The sequence below is a fragment of the Gorilla gorilla genome, chromosome 18 (genome assembly GCF_029281585.2).
Source record: "Gorilla gorilla gorilla isolate KB3781 chromosome 18, NHGRI_mGorGor1-v2.1_pri, whole genome shotgun sequence".
Taxonomy (NCBI): Eukaryota; Metazoa; Chordata; class Mammalia; order Primates; family Hominidae; genus Gorilla; species Gorilla gorilla.
The window spans coordinates 78,390,080-78,410,076 of record NC_073242.2 but is presented as its reverse complement, the minus strand read 5'-3'; the positions used below and the strand labels follow the sequence as shown (position 1 = coordinate 78,410,076).

The window sequence follows — 19,997 nt, the reverse complement described above, 5'->3', positions numbered from 1 at the left end:
CCTGGGCTCAGGAGGCCCAGGCTTGCCTCGAACTTCTGAGCTCAAGAGATCCTCCTGCCTTGGCCTCCCAAAGTGCTAGGATTATAGGCGTGAGCCACCTTACCTGGCCTATTACCTTTATCCTCCAGCAGGACATAAGCTCTACATGGACTGGGATCTTGCCCATCTTGCTGGCTGCTGTGTCCTTAGAGTCTCAAAGAGTGCAGGGCATTTAGGAAGTTCTTCATGTTTGCTGAATGAATAACAAGTGGTCACACACAAAGTACTCACATGCAAATCTCTTTCTCCTGTTTGGGGAGTCTCTATCCTAGCCCCTAGTATCTTGCCTCTAGCATGGAACACATAGTGAATGAAATGAATTAAGTCACTTGCCCACTGGCTTATCTTCTTTTTAAGGGGACAGACCAAATCATGTGTTTCTCCAACCCTCTAGCATCTTGAGCCACTGCTTAAAGCGCTTGTTGAATTGAATAGAATCCTTTGAAACTGTTGTGTCACCAACTTTGGTAATTGAAGGAAAGGGGTCTGCCTGGTCCTTCCAATGTGACTTGTTGGAGAAGCTAACACCTGGAGTTCTCATTCTCAGGTGTGGGTTCCGGATCCTGTGAGTGCAAAGGCCACACCTTACACAGCAGACGTGTTGATAGAAAACGGGGCGCATCTGCCTAAGACGCCAGGTGTCAGAGGAGCGGCACAATATCCTTCTGACACTTGAAAATTGCAAATTTGAAAGGTTCCTTCTCACTTGTCAGCTGTCCAGGCCTCCCCTGAACAGATGGATTCCAGGCCTCGCCCTCCGAGGCTGAGCGTCCCACTGCCCAGGACCAGCCAGCAGGCATTGTTAAGATCCCACAGTGGGCGCAGAAGCTCAGGTGTCCTAGGCACTCGAGTCTTAGTGTTTTATCAGGATTATTTCAGTTACAAGTGGTTTTAAAAAGGGATTATATTACCTTAAGCACTGAAAAAATGTTGGGTAGAAGTTGCTTGAGGCATAGCTGGATCAGAGCAAGAGACTGGATCTATCTCTACTTAGTTTATTCTTCGTATGGGGAGAGGCAGGTTGGGGGGCAAGGTGGCCCCTGGAAGCCTCAGACTCATTTGTTTAATTTAATTGTCCAATCATCATCCACTCATTCCATTCCAGTCATTCCTTTTTTTTTTTTCCCCCTGAGATGGAGTCTCACTCTGTCACCCAGGCTGGAGTGCAGTGGTGTGATCTTGGCTCACTGCGACCTCCACCTCCTGGGTTCAAGCGATTCTCCTGCCTCAGCCTCCCAAGTAGCTGGGACTACAGGCATGTACCAGCACACCCAGCTAATTTTTGTATTTTTGGTAGATACGGGGTTTTGCTGTGTTGGCCAGGTTGGTCTTGAACTCCTGACCTCAGGTGATCTGTCCACCTCGACCTCCCAAAGAGCTGGGGTTACAGGCGTGAGCCGCCGCACCCGGCCTCCAGCCATTCCTTTTATTTCTGGTCCTCAAATAAAGCAGGCACACTCCTACCTTAGGATGTTCGCACTAGCCAGTCTATGTGTCTGGAAATTCCTAACGCCCACCCCTGCATAGCTACATACCTCATTCCCTGACCTCCTGCACAGCTTTGCTCACACTTACCTTCTCAGTGAGGCTGATCCTGACCCCCCTATTTAAAATTAGAACTCCTCTCCTCAGCCCACCCAGTCCTTCTTACCATGATCGCTTTCCACTCCCTCATAGCAATTACTGGCATTTTTTTCTTTGAGATGGAGTCTCGCTCTTATTGCCCAAGTTGGAGTGCAATGGTGTGAGTGATTCTCCTGCTTCAGCCTCCCGAGTAGCTGGGCTACGCCTGGCTAATTTTTTGTATTTTTAGTAGAGACGGTGTTTCACCATGTTGGTCAGGCTGGTCTCGAACTCCTAACCTCAGGTGATCCGGCCACCTCAGCCTCCCAAAGTGCTGGGATTACAGGCATGAGCCACCGCACCCAGCCACAATTATTGCCTTCTAATGTTTTCCATACGGCACTTATTAATTATTTCTATTGCCCTATCACCCACTAGAATGTCTGTTGTGTTCACTGATATATCCCAAGAACCTGGAGGGCCCTGTCACATAGCAGTCGCTCAATTTGTTAGATGAATGAATGAAGCAGAAAGAAATTAATTCAACATCCAGACATTGGAAATTCAGCAGTGAACAAAAAATACCACCCCCGCCCCCGCAAAAAAAAAAAAAAATCCTCCGTGGTTTTGGACCTTACTTTTTGGTGGGGATGGGAGACGATAAATGAGATTTTAAAGAAGCACTAAATATAGGGCATTGCAGGTGGCAGTGGGAGCTGGGCAGGAAACACAGCAGATGCACAGTCAAGATAAGCCCAGTCCCTGCTGTACGCTGAGAACCAAGCAAGGATGGAGACCGCTCTTCTTCCGTCATTTTAAGTTTATTCTTTTTGGAAGCAGCAGAGGACAAGCATACTGCTAATGATGGTAATAAAGCTTCTCCCAGATTTGTTGACAAGTTGCGTTTGTTTTATTTTCATTCGCTTCTCAATTTGGAAGTGGGCGTGGGCAGCCCCCTGCCAACCCACCATTCCCTTGCCACTTCCCACTCTCATGATTTAAATAAAGAAATATACAGATTGGCTGGGAGCCGCTGGTGTTTGGAAACCCCTCTTGGAGCCAGCTGCTGCGTGGAGAAGAAGCAACCCAAACCAATAAGTGGGTATTGATTCACATTGGCATTAATCTGTTTTTGTATTGACACAAGTATCTTATCAAAATTTGCCTGGGGGAACATCCATCTTCATACTGACTTAAAATAGAAGATACTACAGGGTGGGAATTCTATCTATATAGTATAGACCTCTGCATACAAATGCATAATCAATATTTCATCATCAAATTATGATCTGGCTTTCAATGTTTTGCAGAGAGAACCTGAAGATGAGTCATAAAGTGCAATAATAGATTGAAATGCAAAGGCTTTTTTTTTTTTTCCATTTTAATAAGAGTTGGGGATGCTCCATGGCCATTCTGTGTAGGTGGCAGGAAAAGACCCGTCTGGCTGCAGGAGAGATATCGTGGAAACGTTTGCAGACAAGAAGCTGCCTACACTTTGCCATTGCTTGAGAATTAACTATATGAATTAATATAGTTATTATTCAGCCACATTGCTGTGCCCCACCTGGACCCTCTCTGATCCCTTCTGTCGCTTCACTGTACCAGTGCCTCCAGTGGTCAGCAGATGCCACTCTTGGGGAAGTGCTTGGGTGATTAAGTCCCCTGGGGACAGCGCTTAGCCAGAGACTGAGGAGTGGGGGATTAGGAAAGCCCAGCTCCCTTGCCTCAGGGGCAATGCTGAGCCATCACTGACATCCCAGAGTTCCCCTGGGGATCAGGTAGAAGCTACTCCCAGGTGAAACAAAAAACAGGGGGCTCTGTTTAGACGATTGATTCTCTGTTCTTGGCTCCCTGGCCCCCTTGTCCCATTTCTGCCACTCTGCTATTGTCCCCTGGGAGCATTTCCTTAATACAACACATGCACTTGAAGCCTTGTCTCCAGGTCTGCCTCTGGAAAATCCCACTCAGTATGCACCATTCATTCTTCAAGTGTTTGTTGGCTCTCTACCATGTACCATGCACTGTGGTTGGAACTAGGGATGGAGCAGTAACAGTAGTAGGTATGGCTCACATCTCTGTCAATTTTGGTGTGTTTGGCTATAAAAGAGAGAAATTAAACAGTATCTTATCATCTCACTTTGGTGGGAAGTCAGAGGGCTCTGGAACTGGTTGCTATAGCTGCTCAGTGGTGTAATTAGGGTCCTGGTTCTTTCCATCTCTCTGCTTGGCTGTGTTTGGGGTTGGTTTCGTCTTCAGGCTGGGCGCGAGGGGCTGTAGCACTTCCAGGCATCGCATCCAGACACGGTGACACCCTAAGGAAGGAGAGAGCCCTCTTCCGGTGGCTCTTTCAAGCAAGACCCTTTGCTTGAAGCCCCTGCCTCCCCAGCAGAAATACCTTTGTCTCATTGGCCTCATTGAAATAGGTCCTGTGTCCCTGCCCAAGCCACTCTGGCAAGGGGACGGAATTACCTTGGGCTAGTCAGGTCTTCTCTGGACCTCTGAATCAGGGTGGTTTCTCCTGAGGCTCAAGGGAGGTTCGAGGGAGGCAACAACTGAGTGCAACTGAGATTCTGTTGGAAGGAAGACGAGAACTTCAACCTGTGCTTTCTCCATCACCCTGCCCTCTTGGTCTCCTTCATGGCACTCCAGTCAGGCTACAGTCAGACGCGCATTCCTCTGTGTGATTCCGTCTGTCTCATTTACTACATGGTAACTCCCTGAGGGCAGCACCCTGACTGTTCTGCTCAGCAGTGGTGAATATGATGATTATGATTAGCACAATGCCATGCAGATAAATATGCTCAATAAATACTTGATGAATAAATGAATGGTAATATCAAGGGAATGAATGAATGAATGAATCAACGTGTGCAGTTTAAAGAGCAGACATGAAGAAAAGGTGGAAGTGGAGCTCACCATCCCCTCATGTGGATGGTGTCCTGTGAGGATGGCGGCAGCAAGGGGCCCCTCCTTGCCAAGGCAGCTCAAGGATAGAATAGGAGGGGGCTTCCTTCTTCCCAAGGCAGCAAGGGTGGTAGCTCTGGGTCAGAGAGACTGAGGCTCATGCTTTGGCTCTGATGTCAGCTGTGTGGCTTCAGGTGTGACTCCTCCTCTCTGCGTCTTGCCATCTTCTCTAGAGATATTGTGAGGATTCAGTCATTGGACAATTTATTAAGCACCTATTGTATGAAGATGCTGGGGTGCATGTAGGAAAAGTACAGGGTGTTGTGGAAATACTTACGGGATCCAGCTGCAGGCCTCAGGGTTGGTGCTCAAGCTGAGATCTGAAGGATGCACAGGAATCAGGAGGTGACTGGGGTGGAAACGAGGGGCAGGAAAGAAAGCAGGCCCCGAGGCTCTGAGACAGGACCCAGGCTTCTTTGAGGAAAATGAGGCCTAAGCTTGGGGTAAGGAGGGGGGCATGGTATGAGAGGAGGCAGTGAGGCCAGCTGAGGCCAGACCAAGGAGGCTGCGGAGGCCACAGCACACCTTCTACTGTGTGTTTTATTTTCTTATAATTAATTTAATTTATTTTATTATTTTATTTTATGTTTTAGATAAGGTCTTGCTCTGTCACCCAGGCTGAAGTGCAGTGGCACGATCCTAGCTCACTCCAGCCTTGAACTCCTGGGTTCCAGTGATCCTCTCACCTCTGCCTCCCGAGGTGCTGGGACTACACAGGTGCACACATCACACCTGGCACTGTAATTTACTACATGTAGTGGGCCCCACAGAAGGGATTTGGGTGGAATGGCAGCCTGTTGAGATTCAGCTGTCAATTGGAGGAGATGCTCAGCCACGTGGGACCAGGTAAGGGGCTGCTGTGTTTTCCCAGCAAGAGTCAAGGTGGCTTGAACTGGTGCAGCGGCAACGGTGAAGGAGAGGCGTGGGCTGATTCGAGAGATGCTGGGAGGCAGATCTGGTAAGCCAAGGAGAGTCAGAGATCCTGCCCTTGTTGGCTTCAAGGACACTCGTTCTCACCTGCTTACTAAAAAGTACAAACCAGGTCCTCCCCATCAAGGAGGATAAACCCAAGGGTTTGCAGAGGGAAGCTTTCTTTCACTCTGAGCCCAGAGAATGAGAGGAGAATCAGGCATAATGCAGTTAAGAAATACTGTGTAATCAATCCCACTAGCTTAAGTAAAATGCAATGTCCAAACGTGTTGCCTAGCATTTTCCCACATCAAACAGAGGCCCAAGTGAATCACCAGCATTACTAGAGTATTGTTATTTGAAGCTGGAAAGGGGATCCTCCATTTTGGTGGATGGGAAGGTTGGTGGGGAGCAAATATAAGAATTGTTTAGGGGTCTAAGTTCTAGGAAAACTAACACACTTGTGAGAAGGGGCTATAATGCCATAGAAAGTGTGTGGCATTTGTATTTGGAAGGCCTGCCTTTGAATCCCAGACTGCTATACATTAGCTGTGTGACCTTGGCTGGTCACTTAGCCTCTCTCATTCTTTTCCTCATCTAGAAAAGGGAGCTGATCACAGTTGCTTCAGAGGCTACTGTGGAAATAAAAGGAAATAATGATAGAGAAATTGCTTTGTCAGCTGCAAAGAAATATCAAATATTGGAGATTATTAAGAAAGTATATTTTAAGCAAAAAAGTGTAATTGGGTGATATTATTGAATTGATATTATTTTGCGTTGTTAGGATAATGTCTTTATCCTTAGAAGAAGCACACTGAAATATTTAAGAGGGAAATGTCAAAATGTTTAAAACATTCACATGGTTCGGAATAAAACAAAATTGTACAGCTCAATGCACGATCTGTCTACCTATTTACATATATATTTTGAAAAAATGTGGCAAAACATTAACCATTGGTGAATTTAGTGGAAGGATATTAGTGTTCATTAAGCTATTTTTAATGTTTCGGTAGACTTGAAAACTTTCATAATAAAAATCAGAGGGGAAATCATTTCCAGGTGGACAGCAGGTGTAAATAGGGAGGGAAAACAATGCCTCAGAAGGTGACAAAGGGCAGTATCTTCATGGCCTTGGGTAAAGGTGGCATTTGGTAGGGAGGAAACACCCAGCCTCTCTCCCTGGCTTTCTTATCTCCTCCTGGTGCCTTCCTTTGGCTGAAGTAAATGATAAGTCCAAGGGCAGAGCCCAGTGATGAAATCCAGGATTGGCCTCCAAGGGCACGGAGCCAGGAAGAGGATAGAGTGGGACAGAGAATGGACCCAAAGGGATAACTGGAGAAAAACCAGCACCTCTTCTTTTGCAGGGCATGGCAGACAGAAGCTCAAATGCCAGATGATCATTTTCCCAGCCTCCAGATGCAAACCTGGCCAAACTTTCTCCTGCAAAGTAAAGTCTGTGGCTGGAGCTGGAAAGTCTTTTCCTTTCTAACTAGAGAACAATGCATGACAAGAAGCTGCCCCTCCTTCCCTGATTTTGGATATTATTGTGTGAGGATATGATGCCAGGAGCTGCTGCAGCCACCCTGCCACCAAGAGGATGGCAGAGCAGCCACCAAGAGCCCTGACGTTGTTGAGCAACACAGCCTGGACCACCTGCTGCCAGACTTCCCAACACATGAGAAAAAGTCTCCAGTGTTGGGGTTCCCTTGTGGTTGGGCATCTTGTCTCTTGCTGCCACTAACATCTTAACTGATGCACAGGTCATAGTCGAAGTGACCTCCCTGTCTCTTTTCCCTTAGTCACACCCTATCCCCAACATGCTAGATTTTCTACTGTGATAGTAACAAGAAAAAAACCAACAACAATGAAGACAAGGAAATGGGAGCCAGACATGGTGGCTCACGCCTGTAATACCAGCACTTTGGGAGGCCAAGGTGGGCAGATCAGATCGCTTGAGTCCAGGAGTTCAAGACCAGCCTGCGCAACATGTCAAAACTGTCTACAAAAAATATAAAAATTAGCCAGTGTGGTGGCATGCACCTGTAGTCCTAGCTACTTGGGAGGCTGAGGTGGGAAGTGGGAGGATCGCTTTAGCCTGGGAGGATTACTTTAGGTGGAGGCTGCAGTGAGGGGAGATCACACCACTGCAGTCCAGCCTGGAAATGGGCCCTGAGGAAGAGAAAAGCATTGCGGTGCCATCTATCGTATCAGAGGTGGGAAACGCAGAAGCACACATCACAGTTTGCATTTCCATACAGGGTGCTGAGCTGATGGATGGAGGAGGCAAGGCTTCACCTGTGGAGCACATGCAGTGGTGTTTGCCCAGACTCCCGGATCCCTAGCATCAGCTCTGCACACCCATCTCCCAGCTTCTGAGTGCTGTGCTGCTAAGAGCTCCCCACCCCAGGACTGCAGAGGCCGCTTTTCTTGGGCTCTGGAGCCACATCACTCTTACCGAGAGCCCAGGTAGCCAATGACTAACCCATGTAGAGAAAAATGCCTCACAGCTCCTTTGCCCCAGGCTCTGAGGTGTAATTTATGCTGCAAAGCCCCTCAAGGGATCAGGCTGAGTCTTGGGGTTCACCCCAATTGCTTCTCCACTCTTACTCAACTGTTCTGAGAGAGCTCTGTAGGAGATGCAGGAGTAAAGTCACATGCGGTGGCAAACAAAAGACTCCATGACGCCTTTGTCCTGAGAGCCTTGGCCATGGCAGCTTGATCCCTGCATAGATCACCGAAAATCCCCCTGCAGGCTCTCCTGTAAGGCAGAGCTTACAAAGCCCACTATTGTCTGACTCTTTCAAGGATTTACTTCATTTGCAAGTGGCTTTTCTCACCACAATGTCATTAATGTGTGGAGAGACCTGGAAGCTGGCATTTATGGCATTTACGTGAAAGTGATGTCTAAATCCTCAGGCTCAGGCAGGGCAGAAATAGCCAGGAAGCTGACAGCAGAAAGGGGACATTTGCCTGGAAACAGGCTTATTTATCTTCTCCCACTAAAGCTTCTCTCTTAGCAATGAAGTCTTTGCCCTCTGCTGACCCCAGGACATGTCAAGACTTTGAGCTTGGTAGAATGTGCTGCCAACACTGCTTCCCTTATTACCCATTTCAGTCACTAATCTGGGACTACATCAGTGGTTCCCAACCCAGGCTGCACTTCAGATTCACCTTGGAGCTTTTCCAAAATACACTGCCCCTCCTTCCTCAGGAATCTCTGCCACAGGTATGAGATCCTGGCAGGTATGAGAGAAAGGAAAATAAGAGAATCTGCCTGGTAACCATCAGAAGCAAGGAATTAACATATTATCTAAAACTATGTTAAAAGGTCAGAGCCCACCACAGTGGTGCATGCTTGTAATCCTAGCGCTATGGGAGCAGAAGGATCACTTGAGCCCAGGAGATCAAGGCTGCAGTGAGCCATGACCACACCACTGTACTCCAGCCTGGGCACATCAGGCATCAGTATTATTCTAGCACCCCAGTTGACTTCAATGAGCAGCAAGGGCTGAGAACCGCTGCTTCACAGAAGGGAGCATGTCCTGGGGGATCCAGGAAGGTCTTCCCAGGCCTGATCTTGTTGGTTACCTTCATTTCCCGACAAAGGGCTGCTAGATCCTCCTGTAGCTCTCTTGGATCATCCTTGCGTTTTGCAAAATATTGCTTTCTTTAAACATTCAAGTATGTGGCTCCTCTGAAACTGTGAACATTTCTGAAGATCATCATGAACTGTTGGTAACTGTAAAATCCAATGAGGCAGAGTCAGAGGAACAGGTATCTGGAGACATGGGTGGCTGCTGCTCCCAGCATCAAAAGCGTTCATCTGAAGTCATCCCGTGGGTGGAAGCTTCTGCTCCTCCATGGAGGGCCGTAGAGTGTGTTAGAGTAAGTGAGGCTGCAGTGTGAGGTTAGGCACTCTGTGTACACACCTTCATACGCATGTTAGCTTTTGTAAAGTGCTTACTAGATCACGAACATTGCTTTTTTTAAAAAAAATCAGAGTTTATCACTTGACAAAAGTTGTAATTTTCCAGCACACACTCAGAAGTACCACTGTGAGTGATAATTTGGCCCTTATAAAGTTATTATCATTTTCCTGTTATTTTCACCTGTGTTCAAGGGGAGAAGCAAAGCTTGATCTTCAAATGAATAACATAAACTTCACTTAATTACCCAGAAAGATTTGCTTTTTTTTTTTCCAGTCTAAGCATTTTAATGCCTACCATCAAAGGCAGAGGGTATCTGAGGGAGAGAATTTCACATCAACTTTACCATCCCACTTCATGAAATTCTGACCTTTTATTTATTTATTTATTTATTTATTTATTTATTTATTTATTTATTTATTTTTCAGAAAGGGTCTCGCTCTGTTGCTCAGGCTGGAGTACAGTGGCGTGATCATGGCTCACTGCAGCCTTGATCTCCTGGGCTCAAGTGATCCTCCTGCCTCAGCCTCCCAAAGTGCTAGGATTACAGCATGTACCACTGTGCTGGGCTCTGACCTTCTAACATAGTCTTAGAGAACATGTTAATTCCTTCCCCCGATGGTTACCAGGCAGATTCTCTTATTTTCCCTTCTCTCATACCTGCTGGTTAGGAAAGACATTCTGTCTCTATTAAAATTCTTTATTTGACTTAGTATACAACATCCCATTTTGGGTGTATATAGAAAATTGAGATTATTTGTTTGACCTCATGCAGGAAAAATAATCATTTAATGAATGGTATTTGCCATTTTAAAAAGATTTTTTGGGGGTGGTGATAAATAGATGCAACGTTTATCTACTGCTCAATACCAGGTCACTTGGCCTCCTGATCCATACAAATATTTCATTTTGAGCTGTGGTTATGCTGCACTGAAGAGAAATGTCACCACTTCCAGCTTACACAACTGCCATCTGCGACTTGGCCTTTGCCCATTGCTTTGTGGTTTTGCTACCTGTGCACCATCCTTCTACTCCAGCAGGGGGTCTCAGCCCTGACTGCCCATGAACAGCACTTGAGGCTTAAAAAAGATGGGTGTGCCAGCCCTAGGCCCAGAGATTCTGATTCCATTGGCCTAGGATGGGGCCTAGGCACAGGTATATTACAGCTGACCCCCAAGGGAGTATAATATGCAGGTGGCTTTGGAAGCACGATTGTTGACCGTCAGGTCTTCCTGATAGCTGGCAACACTGCATCCTCTGCCTGGTATCCCCAGCACCTGCGATGGAGTCTGGCACAGGATGGACACTCACGAGTCTGCTGTGAATGATGCACCGACTGTACCTGGAATGAACTTGGAATCCTGGTACCATCATGCCACAGTATCACCCTCTTCTGATGTATTCCTCAGATGCTGTGAATTAACCACGAAGCCAGACTGTCAATTCTAAAGAAGCAGGGCTGCTGGAACACGAATTCGTCATGGTTCACCCTTGGCCCATGTTCCATTATTTGCTAATATTCAAAGACAATGCTATAGCATTTAGCCAGTAAAAACAAAAAAGAAAAGAAAAAAAACAAGTCAGTATATTGAAAAGGAATATTATGTTATTAGAAATGCATGGCAATAGATTGTAGACACATGAAGCAAAACAGCACAAATACCAATGCTACCTAATCACTCCAGAGAATGCTGTGCAGAACAAACATCCCTTTCTTCCATGTGGTTTAAAAAAATAGCTACCTAAATACAAAATTTTAAAATAGTTACTGAATACAAAAGCAGAAACCCAACTGTCAATTTTTCATTTTATTTTTGGCTGGTTGGCTGATTGATTGATCCACTCATTCATTCATTTGATTTGGGCGTACTGAGCCTCTTTGTACCGGGCACTGTTCCAGGTGATGGGATACCACAGTGAACTCAAGTGACCTGGGCCTAGTCTCATGGAACTTACATGCAAACATGGGAGGTAGGTAAGAAACGAGTAAGCAGATAGCACAGAACTCAGGCAGTAATGAGTGTAGTGGGATCAAATCACAGGGGCCAGGGAGCAGGTGCAGCCCTGGTGGTCATGGAGGGTATCTCTGAGGATGTGGCCTGGGAGCTCAGGTCTGGATTTCTGAGGGCAGGAGACAGCAAATGCATGGGTGCAGAGGCAGGAACGAACTGGAAATGTGAGCAACAGAAAGTCCAGGGGCTAGAACTTGGCAGGAGAAGGAGGAGTGGTATGAAATGGGAGGCAGGAGCTGGATAGCGTAGGGGTCTGCATGCCATGGTAAGGACTATGTATGGGGACAGTAAAAATGGCAAATGATGCCATCAGTTTCCACTTTAACAGAATTGCTATCACCCAAAAGGTCTGTAATGGGAAAACGGGCTGAGTGAGTTCTCTAGCCTTGGGGAAGCCATTCCATTACTGGGTCAAGCCTCACAAAATCACTTGAGTAAAAAAAATAATTGCAAGAATTTTCTTTTCTTCTTGAGTGTTGGAATGGGAGTGGGGGATATTGAGTCTATTCTTCCCCCAGATATCCATGTAGCCTTTTAATTTTATTTTTCTTTTATTAGACAGGGTTTCACTCTATCACCTAGGCTGGAGTGCAGTGGCATGATCTGGACTCACTGCAGCCTCGACTTCCTGGACTCAAGCGATCCTCCCACCTCAGTCTCCTGAGTAGCTGGGACTACAGGCGTGCACCACCACGCCTGGCTAATTTTTGTATTTTTGTAGAGATGAGTTTCACCATGTTGCCCAGGTCTCAAACTCCTGGGCTCAAGTGATTTTCCCACCTCAGCCTCCCAAAGTGCTGGGATTACAGGCATGAGCCACTGTGCTCGGACCCCCTGTCTTTTTATTTTCTTCATTTAAACCTCTGTTCAAGTGTCATTTCCCCAAAGAGGGCTTCCTCTCTGCTTCTGGTGGTCTTCATGGTCTCTGCTACTACAATATATTATATTGTATATCTATTTGTTCATTTCATACTTCCCCCTCCCCTCTGGAAGGTAAATCCCTGAGGTCAAGGGCTTCACTTATTTTGTTTTCTGCTGTACTCAGTACAATCCTTGTACTCAGCACATGGTAAGTGCTCAACTAATATCTGTTTAATGAATTAGTTGGAATAAATGCCATTGGATTTTGCTGCATTTATTTGGGCACAAAGGACTTGGGAGAGCCCTTGTGTTGCTATGCTTCTGTTTCCCAAGCACATTCCTGTCCTTTCTAATCTTTCTGCCTTAATCACTTTAAATGTACCGACAAGCACAATTGACCAATTAATAGCGCTTATGCTCTTGTTACATCATTTGTAATCCATGATGCTCTTTCTATTCGTAATGGCCTTTCAATTTTTCATAACTCAAAATGGATGACATGCATAATGAATACAAATAGCAAATTGATTAAATGCAATGCATATTCTACTGCTTGCTGGGCTTATGCCTGTTATTAATGACAGAAATCCAGCAAACTCTCATGAAAACACCGATGACATACAACCTTTAATGCAAGATGCTGGAGCACTAGGGGTCCTAAATTTTCCTAATTACGGAGCAACAGCAGAGATTAATTTCCCAGATGGCAACCTTTGTAAATAAGAACATCAGCATGGCTGCTTTGTCCAAGTTCTTCTTGCTGAGCACAAAACCCATCATGCAACCCATTTTTACTTCATCCGACTATTTGTGTTGTGTTTCAGAAAAAAAAATACACTTGAGAGATCGCCTTATGAGCAAAGTATAAAGGATGCCACTTGTGCAAAATCAAATTTATTGTCTGCTCAGGGATTGCATGTTTTTTTGGAATCCTAATACACTGCGATACAGAAGCCACATAGCTTCAGTTCATGTATTGAGTATTAAAGCATCACAAAAATGATAACACAAAACAAGAAAGAAGATAGGGATGGGAGTCTGCAATGGACAGTACGGTAAAGGACATGCTTTTAAAAGACCTGCCTGGCTAAATGTGCAGTTTTGGTTTCAGATTGCCAAAGAATGAACTGGTTTGCAATAAAAGGCTGTGTGAATCAACCTTCTTTTCCCCATTAGTGGGAAACCTTCTGGGAAGCAGGGATTTTCTTTGACACACTGGGGCACATGATGACTGGTTTACCCAGGTTGGCACTGGAAAACAACAAGCACCTGTCTGATGGGTCTATTAAGAGGGAATGAAGTGGATAGGAGCATTTGTCAAGGCCCACCCACGCTCAGAAAGCATCGATCACAGCATGCTGACTACTGCTCCTGCACTCTTCCTCCTGAAGCACAAATGGGCCACTCTGCAGAAAGAAGGTGGGGTGAGAGAATGGGCAGCTGTGGTCTTGGTCCACTTCCCCAACAGCTCTTTAGATAACACCTTGACAGGTCTGCCTCCACGATTATTCAGGCAGTGGAATTCCAAACCCAGGAAAAGCAGAGCTTGCCAAATTTGCGGCCTGCACCCTGCCAGTTTGCAGCCCAGAGTGGTTTTGATGATACCTAGTCTAGGCTTAGTAGATTCACTTCTACCTCTGAAAGTGTACACATCATCTGGGGTTGGAAACTCCAGAAGTGACCCCGAACAAGTGAGTGGTGTATTGGGAGACACAGAGAGTCTGGGTAGTGAGGGAGAAGTTAGACAGGGAAGGGAAGGTGGCCACACAATATAGGATGCATTATTAAGTCAGCTACCACAGTGGGTGACGGCAGTTGAATCTCACAGAGTAACTCTGGAAAACTGCAAAGTACATGCCTTGGAATTACTTTAGCCAAGGGGTGAGGGAGCTGGGGTATTTATACCCATATAACCAGCAGTCATTGCTTCAGAGTGTCCCCAGAGATATTAATTCCCAGGCACTTTCACCTTTCCATGCCTATGGACAAAGTGGAGCCTAGGGGCCATGTGTCTGACAAAGATGCAATGGATGTGGGAGGAGCGCCCATACAGACTGCTTCGAAGTCACCCAAGGACTTAGGATTCCTTCCAAGATATACAAAACCCACACCCCCACCCCAAACTTCTGAGGGCATCACCATTACTCATGATCAAAATGTCTGATTAATGTACACAGTGCATTAAGCACACTTTTGAATGTGATTTGAAGGGGAATGACATTAACAGACTCTACTTGCTGAATTTTCCACTCTATGGAGATGGCAAGACAGACTTCTTGCTAACATTTAGGAAACATACATGCCCTCCTCCCCCACTGTCATATGTCTATGTGAGAGAATAAAGAATTCACAACTAGTTCCAAAAAAAAAGAAACTAGGAAGAGAAATACAGACTACAGAGTAAGAGAAAGCAATAGCGCTAACAGAGAGACAGACAGAAAGGAATGAGAATTTCATTTATTAAAATTGGAAAAAAAACCCCAAAAATTATTGGTACCTTTAAAGTTGTTCCCTAGATGAAGCCTGAGGTACTCTGCTGGAACTTTCTGATTGTAATATGGAATCTGGTTGTTAAACAGCCTCATTTTGTACTGGAATTCATCTTTTAAAGCCAAATAATTCCTTAGCATTTCCATTTCTTTTGACACTTTAGTTGCAAAAATCCTTTCTTAGTGCGTAACAATGATAATAATTAGTATTTATTTCATGCTTACTATGTGTGAATTGTTTTGCATGTATTAACTCATTTAATACTCACAATAAATCCATTAGTTTCCCCATTTCACAGGGAAAGAAGCTGAGGCTCAGAGAGGTTCAATGACTAGCCCAAGGTCACTCAGCAAGTGGAGATAGGATTTAAATCCAGGGGGTCTGACTGCAGAACCCCCAATTTTTACATCTCCATATTATCTTTCTTTCATGTGCCCTAATTACTTACCTTAATAGGCACATGTTTTTACAAACATAAATCCTTCCTTAATTGTTTCTATCCCAAGGATGTGATGGCTTGACATTTTATGCTAAGGTAAGTGCAATACTTTCACATGAACAACATCCTAAAACAGAGCTCATTCAAGGAGGAGAGAGGCCCCAACTTCCCAAGCATGATGTCTGGTTTCTCCACCAGCATGCCCGGGTCTCTCGCCAGGAAAGCCTTGAGAGTTTTACTCCACACCCATCTTAGAATCACATGCTCTCTAAATCTAGGGAAAATCACTGTGGGCTACAGGAAATCAATTTTGTTTGCTTCTCGTTGCTACCGGATGAGCCTACTCAACCACTGGACTCCATATTGAGTAAAAATATGAAACATGCAAATGGCACTCCATTCTTATTTGTTACCTTTTTACTAAATAAAAGAAGGAAGTCTGAGTGATCATAGATAGAACCATTGCTTAGAAAGCACTTGAGTGATTGTATAGATTCACATTTATTATGGTGTGATCTGAGTCTAAAAAATAATTGACTTTTTTTTCCAGTAAGGCTTATAAATACAGACCCAGAGAGGCCTCTCATTCTCCTAACCATCTTTCCAGGCAGAGATGAGAGGGAAAAAGCTCACGCCTATGCTAAAAGCCTATGGTTTGCTTTTCCACGATGTTTCTATTACAGTGTAAGTGTGTATATGGCATCAGTACATATGCACATAAGTGCCATTTGCTAAATTTAAAAGAAAGATGGTTTTCCCACTTCTAACACTTAAGGACTTAGAAAAGAGAATGCTTTAAGAGGCAGCAAAATCCACGACTACACACAGATAAAAGACCCTCTTATTTTTCTAAATATTTAGAGAGTTGGTCTACAGAAGGACTACAATGGAAACTACCAAAGTGAGATGAGATAAAATGATAAAAGTGCACCTAGGGAACCGTTTAAGTATGCGAGAGTGTCTATGGAATGTGTGTATGTGTGCGTGTGTGTCCCCATTTACACACACACAAGAGAATGAATAATTTTAAGCAAAAGCATTCAAGAATTTTATCATTCTGTCTTGACTTGTCCTTTCCACACGTTCAGATTCAGTAATAACGGCAGCTTTGAAAGTGTCAGGACCAGATCAGTCAGGAGGATTCATTTAGAAATTGTGACCGGTCACAATGTGCCTTTATTTAGCCAACCCTCATAATAAGCGATTTCTATTACACGGGGCTGCTGTGTGATGAGGTGGAGAGCGCGTAACTGAGGCTCTCTAGTCAGACACCCGCAGAGACTGTGCCATCCACACGCTCACCACAGCTCCTGCCTCGGCATGGGGGAGGCAGGCGGAGGGATGAGCAATATATATTTCAGATGCCCTTTTGGTTTGGGGGCTGTCAAGTCTCCTGATGCTGGACAGGACTGGGCTATATTGAAAATTACACTAATTAGGAGATTTGGATTTTTGACTCATCTTTGTTTCTGTAAACATCTTGTGAGTCTATCTAGCCTCAAATACCCAGCTAGAAACAAATATACGGAGATGATATGAGATTGTGCATGGAAGTCCCTCAAAGATGGCATTACACAGACTAAGACTACTAAGTAAAAAAAGTCCATGTAAATTTCAAAGAGCCATTAGCTGAGTCATATATTTACAAAATATAGTCAACCATCTGACTAAGCTTTCTTAACTTCTTGAAAATCTGGACAATGAGATGCTAAGACAATAATAATGACCCAGAGAGATTGAGAGAAATTGAAAATTCTGCAAACACAAATAAAAAAGACAGATAAGCATAAAAATGGAAACGAATGCTAAATCAAAAGTCTGTCTCTAGCAAGTTGACAAAATTCTGCAAGCCACAGATGCTCATAATTGGAACACTAAATAAAATAAGGATGTTAAATTAGAAAATAACTCAGTAAGGTTAGAAAACATATTTATGGTATTAAAGTGTCCCTGGTAATAGCAACATAACAGAGAGAAGAGGAGATCTTGGGCTGGGCATGGTGGCTCGTGCTTGTAATCCCAGCACTTTGGGAGGCCGAGGCAGGTGGATCACCTGAGCTCAGGAGTTCGTGACCAGCCTGGCCAACATGGACAAATCACGTCTCTACTAAAAAAATACAAAAATTAGCTGGGCATGGTGGTGGGTGCCTGTAATCCCATCTACTTGGGAGGTTGAGGCAGGAGAATCATTTGAACCTGGGAGATGGAGGTTGCAGTGAGCCGAGATCGCACCACTGCAGCCCAGCCTGGGTGACACAGCGAGACTCTGTCTCAAAAAAAAAGGAGATCTTAAATATTATGATGGGAAAATCTCTAGAATCAACTTCGTGGTGAGGAGGGGGCCGTTCAGAGATATAATTTAAAGTTGAATCATGGACAACCGAAGGTTTAGACTAAAGGAAAAACAGAGGTACCAAGCACAAAACCTTGCTAAATACAACCCTGTGAGATAAATAGGGAGATAGGCATCACTGTTATATAGAAGATGTTGAAGGAAAATTAGAAGGGTTCTTTGTCCCCTCAATATTCAACTGATTTCCAAAAATGCAAGCTATTAAAGTATGACATAACTTCATAAAAGAGGGTAATTTTTACTTCTTGGGAAAGTCAGACGAATAAAATGCAGAAATATTTATAAAATAAAGTTTTATTTTTACTTTAATTTCACTATATTTTATTTTGCTTAAACTAATGCTTATATTACACTTACTGTGTATATCAGGCACCATTTAAAATACTTTGTAAACATTAACCGATTTAATCTTCTTAACAACCCTAGAATGTACTATTATTAAACCCTTTTACGCGTGAGAAAACAGGCTTGGAGAGATTCAGTGACTTGCCCAAGGCCACACAGCTAGTAAAAGGTGGAGCTGTGGCCGTGTGCGGTAGCTCACGCCTGTAATCCCAGCACTTTGGGAGGCCGAGGTGGGTGGATCACAAGGTCAGGAGTTTGAGACCAGTCTGGCCTATATGGTGAAACCCCGTCTCTACTAAAAATACAAAAATTAGCCAGGTGTGGTGGCAGATGCCTGAATCCCTGCTACACAGGAGGCTGAGGCAGGAGAATCACTTGAACCGGGGAGGGGGAGCTTGCAGTGAGTCGAGATTACACCTCTGCACTCCAGGCTGGGTGACAGAGCGAGACTCTGCATTAAAAAAAAAAAAGGTGGAGCTGTACACAGGCCACCAGGCTCTACAGTACTTGGAATCACTAAGCTATGTTGCCTTTATAAGCAGAGGAATTAAAAAGTTACATATTTTGATGATCTTGCTCTAATTTCTTAGCTTCTGAACCTTTGAAAGATTAAGTGAATATATAATACAATTCTACACTCTTTAGAACAGGAAAAAATTTGAGGAAATTTGATCTGAAAATATATCCATTTGTCTTTATAATTATACATGGAACCTTAAGAATCCTTTAAAAGAGTAAATTGGTATGTCATACAAACACACACAAAAGAGACTAGATGGATTGGAAAGATGTATTTTTCTGTTATTCCACAATAACTTTTACACTGAGATCAGATTAGAAAATGACCAGGATAAATGGCCAAGAATAAAATTCCCCGAAGTGTTGCATATACATTCTACCAGAAAATGTGTGACAACATTTTTAAGAAGTGTTTCCTGCCACAAAGGCAGAAGTGGGTGCTAATGTTAACAGCTCTTAAAAAGCTGTAGCCTGAAAAGAATAATGTCCTGAAAGGTAAATTGCATTTCCCTACAAAGGTTTTAATTAAAAAGCACTCTTACCTTCAGTCCTGACTCTTTAAACTTGCAATTTTACCAATAAGACAACAATATTAATTCACTAATTCATTCAACAAGCATTTATGGAGCTCCAATTTAGCACTGAGACTATCCCAAAGTGAATGAGACACAGTTTCCACTTCTCAACAAGTCCATTTAGAGAATATGAACTTGGACAATTAATTCACAAAACCATGAGCTAAGTGTTATAGAGGCTCCAATAACACAAGCAGCAAGATCTTTTTAAAAATGTGCAATGTGCTCCTGGCTCAATATGGTGGAATGAGCACATGCATTATTTCTTGTCCTAACTAAAACCCCACTAAAATGAGAGTAAATCCCAAATTTCCACTTCTAGCCAAAATGGAGTAATAGGAACTTGCTTTATCCTCCCACCTAACCTCACTCCCCGCATCCCAGTACAAAATATATTAAATGGTACGCAAGACACTGGACTTCAGCCAACAATCAGTGATCCTCGAGAGAAGGGAAGCAAATGAGACGGGCCCAGTGATTTTTAAGCTTACTGCCTGGAGAGAAGTTCCAGGCTACAGCATGAGAGGGCAAATCCAGGCAGAGCCTGGTGGGCTCCTCACGTTGAGTAGATGAAGCTGAGTCTGAGGACACCTAGGCAGCTAGAGTTTACAGAGAAGAGCACTGGAGAGAAGGCTTCACATAGAGAAAATGCCAAAGATCTAAAGATAGTCCTTCTGGCTGGGCATGGTGGCTCACACCTGTAATCTCAGCACTTTGGGAGGCTGAGGCAGGTGGATCACTTGAGGTCAGGATTTCAAGATCAGCCTGGGCCAACATGGAGAAACCTCTATTTAAAAAATACCAAAAATTAGCTAGGCATGGTGGCTTGCACCTATAGCCCAGCTACTTGGGAGGCTGAGGCAGAAGAATTGCTTGAACCTGGGAGGAGGAGGTTGCAGTGAGTTTAGATCATACCACTGCACTCCAGCCTGGGTGACAGAGTGAGACTCCATCTCAAAATAAATAAATAAATAAATAAATAAATAAATAAAAATTTAAAAA

General features: G+C 44.3%; 1 long non-coding RNA gene across 1 annotated transcript in view; it reads right to left on the bottom strand.

Moving 5' to 3' along the window:
* Nucleotides 1–1,526: 1,526 nt before the first annotated feature.
* LOC129527435 (uncharacterized) overlaps nt 1,527–19,997 on the bottom strand; it is a 52,372-nt gene continuing 33,901 nt past the window's right edge. Inside the window, exons 3-4 of the long non-coding RNA XR_010131561.1 lie at nt 10,744–10,933; nt 1,527–4,886 (exon numbers count right to left, since the gene is read on the bottom strand). This is a non-coding gene — a long non-coding RNA (uncharacterized lncRNA). The remainder of the gene's footprint in view (nt 4,887–10,743; nt 10,934–19,997) is intronic.